The following is a 12,874-nucleotide window of genomic DNA, read 5'->3' as shown; positions in this document are numbered from 1 at the left end:
TGATGCAGGCAGCCAATATTTAATGTAAGAACTAAACGAGCTTAACATGTTAACATTACAATAAATATTTTGAAATTTTTTTTAAAAGTGATTCCGCCTTTTGTCCCTTTGGAACTTATCTCTCATTACTGGAGGGCAATAAGCACTATCCTTGAGTTCTTAAAATTTATATAAATGAAGGCAGTCCTTAAAATTTATATAAATGAAGGCAGAGCTTTTAACTTTTTCAACTCTGCACTTGTGAGATAAAATATGTCTAGTGTAGGGAGAGCAGGGGAGGGACAGAGAGATGGAGACAGGTTATGAAGCTGGCACTAAGCTGATAGCGAGCCCAATGTGGGGCTCAAATTTACAAACCCTGAGATTATGACCTGAGCTTACCTGCTGAGGCACCCAGGTGTCTCATGTAGTTGTAAGCTCTGATTTATAGAATCCGTTGTGTACTGAAGAGTTGGGTGGTTTCTAGCTAGTGGTTGTTGGCAGAGAGAGAAGACTATTAAAGAGGGACTATGGTTTTCCTGAAACCAATACTGCAGTATGTTAAGTAGCTTGAATTTTAAAAAAGGAGGGTGGGGAACTGTGCTTTGGGATCTTGTGTATCAGGGAGAGCTTGGATTCAACTCCAAATGCAGCATTCATAGTAGGAATTTCTAGTCGAGGCAGTTGGAAAATTCCTAAGAGAGTAACAACTATGATAACAGTGATTCTGGATAACAGGACTCAAGCTGAAAGCAGACCAGGGTCGTCATATACAACACTGGGTTGGTAGCATTGAAAAAACACGTCATTGAAAACATTTTGAGGATGAGATTCTGGCTACCCTGACTTTGGGTGCTGGGTAAAAGCCCAGAGACAAACCTGGAAAACCAGAAGTTGCCCAGTTGAAAAATCTCCAGGAGCCTGATTAGAACAATTACTAGTAATTATGATAGACCCATTTCTTTTGGGTGCATTCTGAAGTGCAGTTGCTAGGTTAGGTACCACCAGCCTTCTATCATTTTGGACTTCTCCCATAGTTTGAAGGAGCTGGTTATTCCACATCTTTAGCTTTATACTTGGCTTATTTTTTATTTTAGATTCTAAGTAGGTGTGTGTTGGTTACTTTTATATGTTCAAATGTTTATTTTTGGGAGAGAGCATGAGCAGTAGAGGGCCAGAAGAAGGGAGACAGAGCATCTGAAGTGGGCTCAGGGCTTCAGGGCTGTCTGTAAAGATCCCAACACAGGGCTTGAATTCATGAACTATAAGATCATGACCTGAACAAACGCAGGACACTTAACTGACTGAGCCTCTATTTCGTTTTAAGTTTTATTTTAAAGTTTATTTTCAGAGAGAGTGAATGGGGAAGAGGGCAGAGAATCCCAACCATGCCTTACACTGTGAGCACAAAGCCCAACATGGGGCAGCAACTGAACTATGAGATCATGACTTAAGCTGACAGCTCAGAACACTGAACTGACTTGAGCCACCTACGCACTCATTTATTTCATTATTCACTACACCCAACAGGACTTCTCAAGACCCCAAGATAAAGAGTTACATGCTCTATGAACAGAGCCAGCCAAGCATCCCAATAATTTATTATATCCTGATGATTAGTTATTTACACTTGAACCATTTTGTTTAGGTTCATGCAGTCAGAATTTGGTGTTACCAGTTAGTAACTTAGATAATAGCCAAAGGGGATTGGTAGCTGAGATACGTTTTTCTAGAAAAAAAGTAGTATATGAAGTTGGGTTAACACAATGTTATGCATGAGTTGTTGAAATTTGGGTACTTCAATAAACATGTTGATGCTTGAAAGTTTTCTATATTAAAAGTTTAAAAATAAGGGGTCCCTGGGTGGCTTAGTTAAGCATCCAACTTTGGATCTCAGCTCAGGTCATGGTCTTAATGACTGATGAGTTCTAGCCATGTGTACAGCTCTGCACTGACAGCACAGAGCTTGCTTGGGATTCTCTCTTTCTCTCTCTCTCTTTATGTCCCTTATCAGTTTGTGCTCACTCAGAAAAGTAAATACTTTAAGTTTAAAAAGACAATAGAACATATTCTGTGTGAGAATACGGCAGTGAAACTAATAGTAACTAAAAGCTATTTTACCTAACAGTTTAAAAATTCTCCCAATCTTGAATGTCACTCACTTACTATGCCTGCTTACTATGTATTGTATCTGTCTCCTTCACTACTCAGAGCCTGTTCAGAAGTTAGGAGAGTTTTCTTGCCTTTTTAATATGACAGTTCATTTTTCCAAGTTCTAGGGATATCATTTATTCTAAGCTTCAGAAACTTGGATTTAGAATCTGGGACCCATGGCCAAAAGTACATATTCCTCTGAATGTGTTCTTGTACTAGGGGAATGAGAATAGAAATTACCTTGAAGAAAAGTAGCTTGAAGAGGAGAAGAGTGAAGAGGCGTTCTCTGGTATGCTAATTAATGAATGTTCATTTTTCAGGCATAGGTGCAACAGAGAGGTGGTAATACATTCATGTACATTTATGATACATTTTTTTCTGTTAACACTGAAAAATGTTGACTACCAATATACCAAAATAGTTTGGTAGTCCACTGTCTCTTTTTGTTTTGCCAAGAGTGCTTGATTGCGGTAATCTTAATGAACAGGTCTAGATTTTTAAAGTTTATTTCTTTTGAGAGAGAAGGGAGAAGCGGGAAAAGAGGGAGAGAAAATCCTAAGCAGACTTTTTGCTATAAGTGCAGAGCCCATTGTAGGGTTCAATCCCATGAACCATGAGATCATGACCTAAGCCAAAATCAAGACAGACACTTAACCAACTAAGCCACCTAGGGCCTGCAACAATTTTCAGCGTTCCTGAGAGTCCATGTCATTTTATATTCACACCAGTGCAGCTATGCCATTATATTCCATGTCCACTGAGGAATACTGACATGAGGGGTGGCTGGGTGGCTCAGTCAGTTGAATGTCCAACTTCATCTAAGTTATGCTCTCACAGTTCATGGGTTCGAGCCCTACATCAGGCTCTGTGCTGACAGCTCAGAGCCTGAAGCCTCCTTTGGATTCTGTGTCTCTCTCTCTCTCTGCCCCTCCCCTGCTCTCAAAAATAAAATTAAAAATATATATACTGGCTTGAAATGGTTACTATTTTAGCAGAAGAACAGAAGCATGACCAAGAAAACTGCCTTTTGTCTTGTACTTACTGTATTGTCTTTCTGGAACATGTTCCTTTTCCCTGTGACCAGTCGGCACAAAAAAGATAAGGGGTGGGGGGGCGCCTGGGTGGCTTAGTCGGTTGAGCGTCTGACTTCGGCTCAGGTCATGGTCTCGCAGTCTGTGGGTTTGAGCCCTGCGTCGTCGGTCTCTGTGCTGACAGCTCAGAGCCTGGAGCCTGCTTTGGATACTGTGTCTCCCTCTCTCTCTGCCCCTCCCCTACTCATGCTCTGCCTGTCTCTGTCAAGAATAAATAAACAAACAAAAAAGATAAGGTACACAAGTCTTATGGAGCCATCTCCCGTTATCATCTTCCAAAGTGCTCTGGAGTACCAGTGTTTTCTTTTTTTTTTTTTAACGTTTTATTTATTTTTGAGACATAGAGAGACACAGCATGAACGGGGGAGGGTCAGAGACGGAGACACAGAATCTGAAACAGGCTCCAGGCTCTGAGCTGTCAGCACAGAGCCCGACCCGGGGCTCGAACTCACGGACTGCGAGATCATGACCTGAGCCGAAGTCGGACACATAACCGACTGAGCCACCCAGGTGCCCCAGTACCAGTGTTTTCAATGTCAGGTGCTGTGGTGTGAAATGTAGGCTAAAAACTGCTCTCAAGAGGCTTGCCAGTCCAGTACATAAACTATGGGATTCATGTTTGTTTCTTCCGATATGGGCAGCTTCTAATCCAGACTCCAAAGAAGGCTAAAGCTGTGGGCATACAAATGTGAGGGTCTCCCTGACCTTTGATGATGTTTAACTAACTGTTCACTAGGGAAAATTCATGGAATATCTTGTGTTTTTTTGTTTTTTGTTTTTTTCTTGTCTCATACCTCAGTCTGCCCTAAGACTGACCCAGTACATTATCTCAGGATACCATTGTTAATTGTTAACAAAAGTTAAGTGTGTCCATTGATTTTTTTTTTTTAACGTTTGTTTATTTTTGAGAGAGAGAAAGAGCACATGTGAAGGGCAGAGAGAGAGGGGGAGACAGGATCCAAAGCAGGTTTGCCACTAACAACAGGAAGCCCAATGAATGCTTGGACCCATGACTTGAGCCACTCAGATCCTTAACTGACTGAGCCACCCAGGTGCCCGCACTGATTGTTTTTTTTAAGTTTTCATTCCATAGGCACAAATTAATGCACATCTCAAGCCAAGAATTAAAATTCTAAAAGGCCTCCAGTAGTTGAGAATTGAGTCTTCTATATGAATGATTACTTACTCTCAACAACTCTATACAGATCCAATCTCAAAATGTAAAATTATTATGGAAATTTTGCTGCTGTCAGTATGTACACACTCAATCTTTGAGTTTAGTAACGGCCCAGAGGGGGAAAAAACGCTCTCTCCTCTAACCCACCTCATAGGGAAACTGCCAAACAAGACTGGGGAGACATAGACATAATGTAAGTGGACAGGAGATGAAAGAACAAGATAATACTGTGTTTAGAAAAACAACAAGACAGTTTTAGTTGCTTGCCAACTGAGTTTCTGAACAGTAACTATTAGCCTGAAAAATCCAGCATGTTAGTAAGACAATTTCTAACCTTTTGTTTTTGCACATTTTTGTGATACTTTTTTTTACAGCAGTAAGTTTAAAAGTTAGAAATAATGATGCCCTCTGGGGTGAAGGGCATATTCTTTCCTGTCCATACATAAAGATAATGCATGTCTCTAGACAAAAACAAATGAGTTTGATTACTGCCCATGATAAAAGATTTAAGCTCAGTGTTTTCAGTTTATCTGATGCAAAACCAACAGTGTTCTGTGTGGTATCCACTTGTTCCCTTGACAGAGCAAAATCTTAACAGGAAACTAAAGGTTAGTTTATATCACACTTCTGGACAGCAGTTACCAGAACTTTCCAATTAGTAACACAATCACATGGAGTCATTGGGCCCTGCCGTTAATCATTTTCCAGGTAGGGGGCACCTGGGCATTTCAGTGGGTTGAGCGTCTGACTTCAGTTCAGGTCATGATCTTATGGTTAGTGAATTTGGGCCCTGCATCCGGCTCCATGCTGACAGAGCAAGAGCCTGCTTCAGCTCCCTTGGTCCCTTCTCTCTCTCCCGGTCCCGCACACACATATGTACTCTCAAAAACAAAATAAACATATAAAACTTGCTTTACAGACAATATGTAATCTGCCAATTTATATCTTTTTTACTCAGCACATTCAATTTCTGATTCACTATGGGCTTCCATGCTGACTGCTGCCAACCTCCACCTTAATAAGTGCCTGACAATATTTAGCAAGACCCACCTGTGTCTAGTTAGACACCAGTCATCAAATGCTTAAGAAAGACCTATTAGATACGCTACAATGTGGGGAAGATCAATATAAAGCATGAGTATACACAGACATTGGGCTCTAAGACAGGTAATCTAAGAAAACAGCCTAAGAGTCTCCTTACCATACAACTTTTGACACCCATTGGAAACTGAAGAACACTCCTTAGCCCTATTCAAAAGCATAAGCTTAGGGGTGCCTGGGTGGCTCATCGATTAAGCGTCCGACTTCAGCTCACGTCCTGATCTTGCAGTCTGTGAGTTCGAGCCCTGCGTTGGGCTCTGTCCTGACAGCTCAGAGCCTGGAGCCTGCTTCTGATTCTGTCTCCATTCTCTCTGTCCCTCCCACTTGCACTTTGTCTCTCTCCCTCTCAAAAATAAATAAATAAACATCAAAAGCATAAGTTTAAATCCATAGCACTCCCCACTACACCATCTTTTACTACTTGCTGCTTTCATTGCCTTAACTATAGGCTACCCTATTCCTTCTCACAATAGCCTAAAACCTGGAAATGGAATGCAGGGAAACATAGCAAAGGAGGTACTTTGTTACAGGAGACTTTATAGCTAGTTTTATCTAATGTGCTATGAGAAGATGGACAAACATTGAGGAAACCTTCCCCTCTTAGTAAAAGCTACTCCCTACAAGATGGCTTAATAAAGCCACCATTCCCATGCAGAAGCCCTTTCATTTCCTGCACATACTCTAACCTTCAATCTTGCCTGTTTTATCCTTCTTTTAACCAGTTGTGCACTGACTACTACTCTAGTCACAGCTTCTTTAGACCAGACCCTAAGTGAGCTGGTCCTGGTACCTTCAAAAAGGACATTAGAGGAAAATTGTTAGAAGGGGGAAAAAAAATCTAAGAAGGATTTGTCATTGTTCTTTCTTTATTTTCCCTGGTTTCTTACCCATAACATTCTGACTAGAAATATACTGCATATAATTCCTCAACAAACTATGATTCACTGTGCTATTTTGTGATTTATCCCTAGAATCTAAAGAAAAATGCTTATGGGGCACCTGGGTGGCTCACTTACATGTTCAACTTGATCTCAGCTCAAGTCTTGATCTCAGGGTCATGAGTTCAAGTCCTGTGTTGGGCTCCACATTGGGCATATGTCTTCTTAGTAAATAAATAATAAACCCATAAATAAATAAAAATTTTAAAATGTCTAAAGCAACGTTGAAATGTATGAGATAATTTGTGCTCTGACAAGGAGTTAGACAATTTTTTTTTAAGTTTATTTATTTTGAGAGCACGTACAAGCAGGGAAGGAGCAGAGAGGAAGGAAGAAAGAGAGAATCCCAAACACGCTCCACACTGTCAGTTCAGGGCCCAATGAAGGGCTTGAACGTTACCTGAGCTGAAATGAAGAATCCAATACTTAACCAACTGAGCTACCTAGGTGCCCCTAGACCACTTAGAATAAGGCCTCCTCACAATATCAAAATATCGTTGATAATCTGAATATTTGTACATATAACAGAACTCAGGGAATTGAAACTTTTAAGGATTATACTAAAGATTTCCAGGTAGGAAAAATATCAGAAAGCTCCTCCATAAGTAACTAGTCTTTTGGGGCATGTATTCTGGTATGCATTTTCAAAAATTGTTCTAGGGATATTTTTTTAAGGTTTATTTACTTTGAGAGAGAGTGCAAACATGTGAGAGGCAGAAAGAATCCCAAGCAGACTCCTTACTGTCAGAGTGGAGAGATGCAATCAGGGGTCGAACTCAAGAACCGTGAGATCATGAGCTGAGCCAAAATCAATAGCTGGTTTCTTAACCCACTGAGCCACCCAGGTGCCCCTACGGATATTCTATGTTAAAAATTTGTAAATATATGGAGATATAGATACCTAAAACAGATAACATTACACATATTAGTAATCTGTACTTATGAAATTTATGTACTTAAATAAAGAATCCTATTGTTTTTATCTAATTCAAAAATCTCAATATTGTAATTTTATCTAGAAAATCTTATTCTCTTAACATGGGAAAGTATACTTCTCTTAGTAAATTTAGATGTATATTTTTATTTTCTGGATTTTCAAAGTAACTGTCTTAGAAATAGAAGTAGCTACTGTCCTAATTTTTCTTTTCTTTTCTCCTGCCAAAGTTTTGGGGTATTTGTATTTGCCTGCCGTTTCACTCAACCCACCTCTGATTATGATGGCTGTATGCTAGTAATAAACCATAAGTAAGCTTTTGCAGCCTACAGTTTTAAAATTCTGACACCGGGTGGCTTAGTCAGTTGATGTTCTATTTTGGCTGAGAGCTCAGAGCCTGGAGCCTGCTTCAGATTCTGTGTCTCCTTCTCTTTCTGCCCCCCCTCCTCTCAAAAATAAACTTAAAATAATTTTTTTAATAAAATTCTGACACTAAGTTGGGTTGTGGAGGTGGGGGATAGTTTCTGCACGTAGTTTTTCAGTTCTCTGACAATTAAATACAATGTGTGTGTACATATATTATATATATGTATGTATGTATATATGTATGAATGTATGTATGTATGTATGTATGTATTATAAATCCAAGTTAATTAACATATAATGTAATATTGGTTTCAGGAGTAGAATTTAGTGATTCATCACTTACGTATAATACCCAGTGCTCATCACAACTCAGTTCAATTTTGATACTAACTCCTAGAATTAGCACTGATTATGCAGGTTAAGGGCTCAGTTCCACAAGACTGCCAGCTCCCACTGCCAAGAATCCTAGTTTTTTGTTTTTGTGGTTGTTAGAGTAAGCTCTATGGAGATGCCTGAATGACTCCGTTGGTTAAGCATCCAACTTCTGCGCAGGTTAAAATCTCATAGGTTGTGAGTTTGAGTCCTGTGCCAGGCTCTGTGCTGACAGCTCAGAGCCTGGAGCCTGCTTTGGATTCTGTGTCTCCCTCTCTCTCTGCCCCTCTGCCACTCATGCTCTGTCTCTCTCTCTCTCTCAAAAATAGATAAAAATATTAAATTAAAAAATTTTTAATTAAAAAAATAAAACATAAAAACATGAGGATTAAAAAAAAATAATAGGGGCGCCTGGGTGGCTCAGTCGGTTAAGCGGCCGACTTCGGCTCAGGTCATGATCTCGCGGTCCGTGAGTTCGAGCCCCGCGTCGGGCTCTGTGCTGACAGCTCAGAGCCTGGAGCCTGCTTCCGATTCTGTGTCTCCCTCTCTCTCTGCCCCTCCCCCGTTCATGCTCTGTCTCTCTCTGTCTCAAAAATAAATAAAAGTTAAAAAAAAATTAAAAAAAATAATAATAATAATAAAGTAAGCTTTAGGCCAAGTGTAGGACTTGATTTCACGGTCCTGACATCAAGAGTCACATGTTCTATGCACTGAGCCAGCTGGGTGCTCCATGACTCCCACTTTATATGTCAGTCGAAAATAAGAAGGAGTTCAGGCTACACATATTTTTGCCTAATTACAAAATTACAAATTACAAAACACCTGGATGGCTCGGTCGGTTGATCATCGGACTTTGGCTCAGGTCATGATCTTGCAGTCTGTGGGTTCAAGCCCCACATCGGTCTCTGTGCTGACAGCTCAGAGCCTGGAGCCTGCTTTGGATTCTGTGTCTCCCTCTCTCTCTCTGTGCCCCTCCCCGATTCATGCTCTGTCTCTCTCCATTTCTCAAAAATGAATAAACATTGAACATTTTTAAAAAACAACCACATGGGGCGCCTGGGTGGCGCAGTCGGTTAGGCGTCTGACTTCAGCCAGGTCACGATCTCGCGGTCCGTGAGTTCGAGCCCCGCGTCGGGCTCTGGGCTGATGGCTCAGAGCCTGGAGCCTGTTTCCGATTCTGTGTCTCCCTCTCTCTCTGCCCCTCGCCCATTCATGCTCTGTCTCTCTCTGTCCCAAAAATAAATAAACGTTGAAAAAAAAAAAAAATTAAAAAAAAAAAAAAAAAAAACAACCACAAATTTGGGGTTCCCCAGCCCCCACTCTCCACCATATGTTTGATAATTTGCTAGAATAACAAACCCAGGAAAGGACTTTCCTTTTTTTTTTAAATGTTTATTTTTTACATAGTGCAAGAGGGGGAGTGCAGAGAGGGATACATAATCCAAAGCATGCTCTAGGCTCTGAGCTGTCAGCACGGAGCCCAACACAGGACTCAAATCCACAATCATGAGCTGAGCCAAAGTTAGACACTTAACTGACTGAGCCACCCAGGTGCCCCAGAAGGAATTTCCTATTACCAATTATTTATAAAGTTTACAAAGGAACATCTAAGTGGAAGAGAAGCATAGGGTAAGTATAGAGAAGGAAGGATGACAAAGATCTTCCATACATTTTTGGTGCCCTGCTACACCTTGACGTGTTCATCCAGCAGTAAGTTCTCTGAGTATCATTGTTCAAAAATTTTTATAATCCAATCACTATCTCCTCTGAGTTCTTCAGAGGTGAGAAACAGGGGTGTTGTTGAAAGTACCTACTCTCATTGATGAAAATACCTACCTGATAGATGTCTTAGTGAAGCATGAGACCATCAATTGTTGGATTGTGGGTTTGAGCCTCGTGTTGGGTGTAAAGACTACTTAAAAATAAAATCTTTAGGGGCACCTGGGTGGCTCAGTTGGTTAAGCATCTGAATTTGGCTCAGGTCATGATCTCATGGTTCCTGAGTTTGAGCCCCACATTGGGCTCTGTGTTGACAGCTTTAAATCTGTGAGTTTGACAAAGTACTGTATATCTAAACTAAGCAGTCTAAAGAAATAATTTGAGGGGCGCCTGGGTGGCGCAGTCGGTTAAGCGTCCGACTTCAGCCAGGTCATGATCTCGCGGTCCGTGAGTTCGAGCCCCACGTCGGGCGCTGGGCTGATGGCTCAGAGCCTGGAGCCTGTTTCCGATTCTGTGTCTCCCTCTCTCTCTGCCCCTCCCCCGTTCATGCTCTGCCTCTCTCTGTCCCAAAAATAAATAAACGTTGGAAAAAAAAAAAAAAAAAAAGAAATAATTTGAGATTCTCCAAATTAAAAAGTTAGGCTCTCTGTTTGAGAGAACTCATACCTATTGTAGTCTGAATGTGATTTAGGATTCTAATTTCTCCCATCTATGTGGGGAATAAGTTTAGGAATCCTCCTGGCCTTACACCAATGGGTTAACAAGGCATAAAGAAATATAAAGCCATAGGATGCTCACACCGAGTTTGGGTAAACAAGATTGGCACTCAGGAATAGGAGGTGCAAAGGTACCAAGAATTGAGAGGGGCCAGGGCCCCCAGAATAGAGAGGGAGGGGCAAGACCCCAGAATAGAGAGGGGGAAGGCAAAGGCCCAAAATAGGAACAGGCAGAAAGGCTCCCAAAACAAAGGTATGTGAGGTAAGTGAGATCAGGCATGCAGGGCAAAAAATGCCCCCCAATTTAGCACAAAAGCCAAAAAGCTGCTTTCACAGGAGGATAGGGCCAGGTCAGGTAAATCGGTGAATTAGACTATGGACTGCCGCGCTGCAGGTGAAGCAGCCCAGAACAGAGCTGATTAACAAAAGAAAAGGTGGCTTGTTAGCCCTAAGATTATTCCCCCTATCTGTCTCACCCCCTAGGCTAGCTAAGATGTACAAACCCAGCGTGCTTCATGTCTGACTTTTAACAACCATCTGCCCCTCTGCCTGGCTCCAGGATTTTGTTTTATATTGACCCAAACCCCAAACAGCATATATCTTCAAAACCTCTCTTTCCCTCACATCCCCAAGTTAATGTTCATCGATTCATTGTCTCTTTGTGCATGCCCATCACATTTATAAGCCTTCTGATCTTAATAAATACAGGGAAAGACCCTGACACAGGGCTCTTGTCTATTCCCAGACATTAGCCATCTCTTCCTTTTCATCCTGCATCCTGCTCTTTTGTTAGACATGAGAGAACTTTAAACTTAGAGTCTATGACACATATATTTAGAGTCTATGACACATAAACATAGAGTTTATGACACATAAACTTAGAGTCTATGACACATATATTAAGGGAACTTATGTTCCCTTAATATGTAGTTTCATAACATGAACCATGGATGAACTTCATGCATGAATGAAGACATGTAGAGAAGAATGGGTCTCTTAAAACCTCCTTGATTCTCTGCCTGGTCAACATGATGATGGCAGTGAAGTATACTATAAAAAGCAGGTTTGTGAGGAGTGTAAATAGTCTAACAGACAAAAAATACCCAACTGTATTAGACTAAGGCAGATCATAATCCTACAGATGGCTTCTTCGTGTGGCTTTAAATATAAAAGTAAAAAAAAAAGAGATGTTCTCATGCTATACAACTTCTATCATTTGGTCAATTTAGACATAACTTCTGTGAGGTAACATACTGTGAGGTTTTCTTCATCACTTAAAAAAAATTTTTTTTTTAAATTTTTTTTTAACGTTTATTTATTTTTGAGACAGAGAGAGACAGAGCATGAATGGGGGAGGGTCAGAGAGAGGGAGACACAGAATCTGAAACAGGCTCCAGGCTCTGAGCTGTCAGCACAGAGCCCGACGCAGGGCTCGAACTCACTGACTGCAAGATCATGACCTGAGCCGAAGTCGGCCACTCAACCGACTGAGCCACCCAGGCGCCCCCCCAAAAAATTTTTTTTAATGTTTATTTTTGACAGAGAGAGAGAGAGAGAGAGAGAGAGACAGAGCATGAATGGGGGAGGGGCAGGAAGAGAGGGAGACACAGAATCCAAAGCAGGCTCCAGGCTCCGAGCCGTGAGCACAGAGCCCGATGCGGGGCTCGAACTCACGGACTGCGAGATCATGACCTGAGCTGAAGTCGGACGCTTAACCGACTAAGCCACCCAGGCGCCCCAAGCCCTCAACTTTTGATTTCAGCTCAGGTCATGATCCCAGGGTCATGGGATGGAACCTTACAACCTTAGGCTCTGCACTGAGTGTGGAGCCTGCTTGGGATTCTCTCTTTGTCTCCCTCTTCCCCACTTCATGCTCTCTCTCTCCCTCTAAAATAAAAAATATATAAAAAATAAAGTGCTAAAAAAAAAAGTAAATATGTTTAAAAAAAAGACAACTGAATTTTGGTAGTTTTTGTTTTTAATATTTTTTTTTTAATATGAAATTTATTGACAAATTGGTTTCCATACAACACCCAGTGCTCATCCCAAAAGGTGCCCTCCTCAATACCCATCACCCACCCTCCCCTCCCTCCCACCCCCCATCAACCCTCAGTTTGTTCTCAGTTTTTAACAGTCTCTTATGCTTTGGCTCTCTCCCACTCTAACCTCTTTTTTTTTTTTTTTTTTTTTTCCTTCCCCTCCCCCATGGGTTCCTGTTAAGTTTCTCAGGATCCACATAAGAGTGAAACCATATGGTATCTGTCTTTCTCTGTATGGCTTATTTCACTTAGCATTACACTCTCCAGTTCCATCCACGTTGCTACAAA

Source organism: Lynx canadensis, chromosome Y, assembly GCF_007474595.2.
Source record: "Lynx canadensis isolate LIC74 chromosome Y, mLynCan4.pri.v2, whole genome shotgun sequence".
NCBI lineage: Eukaryota > Metazoa > Chordata > Mammalia > Carnivora > Felidae > Lynx > Lynx canadensis.
Note: the sequence above shows the minus strand (reverse complement) of the source record.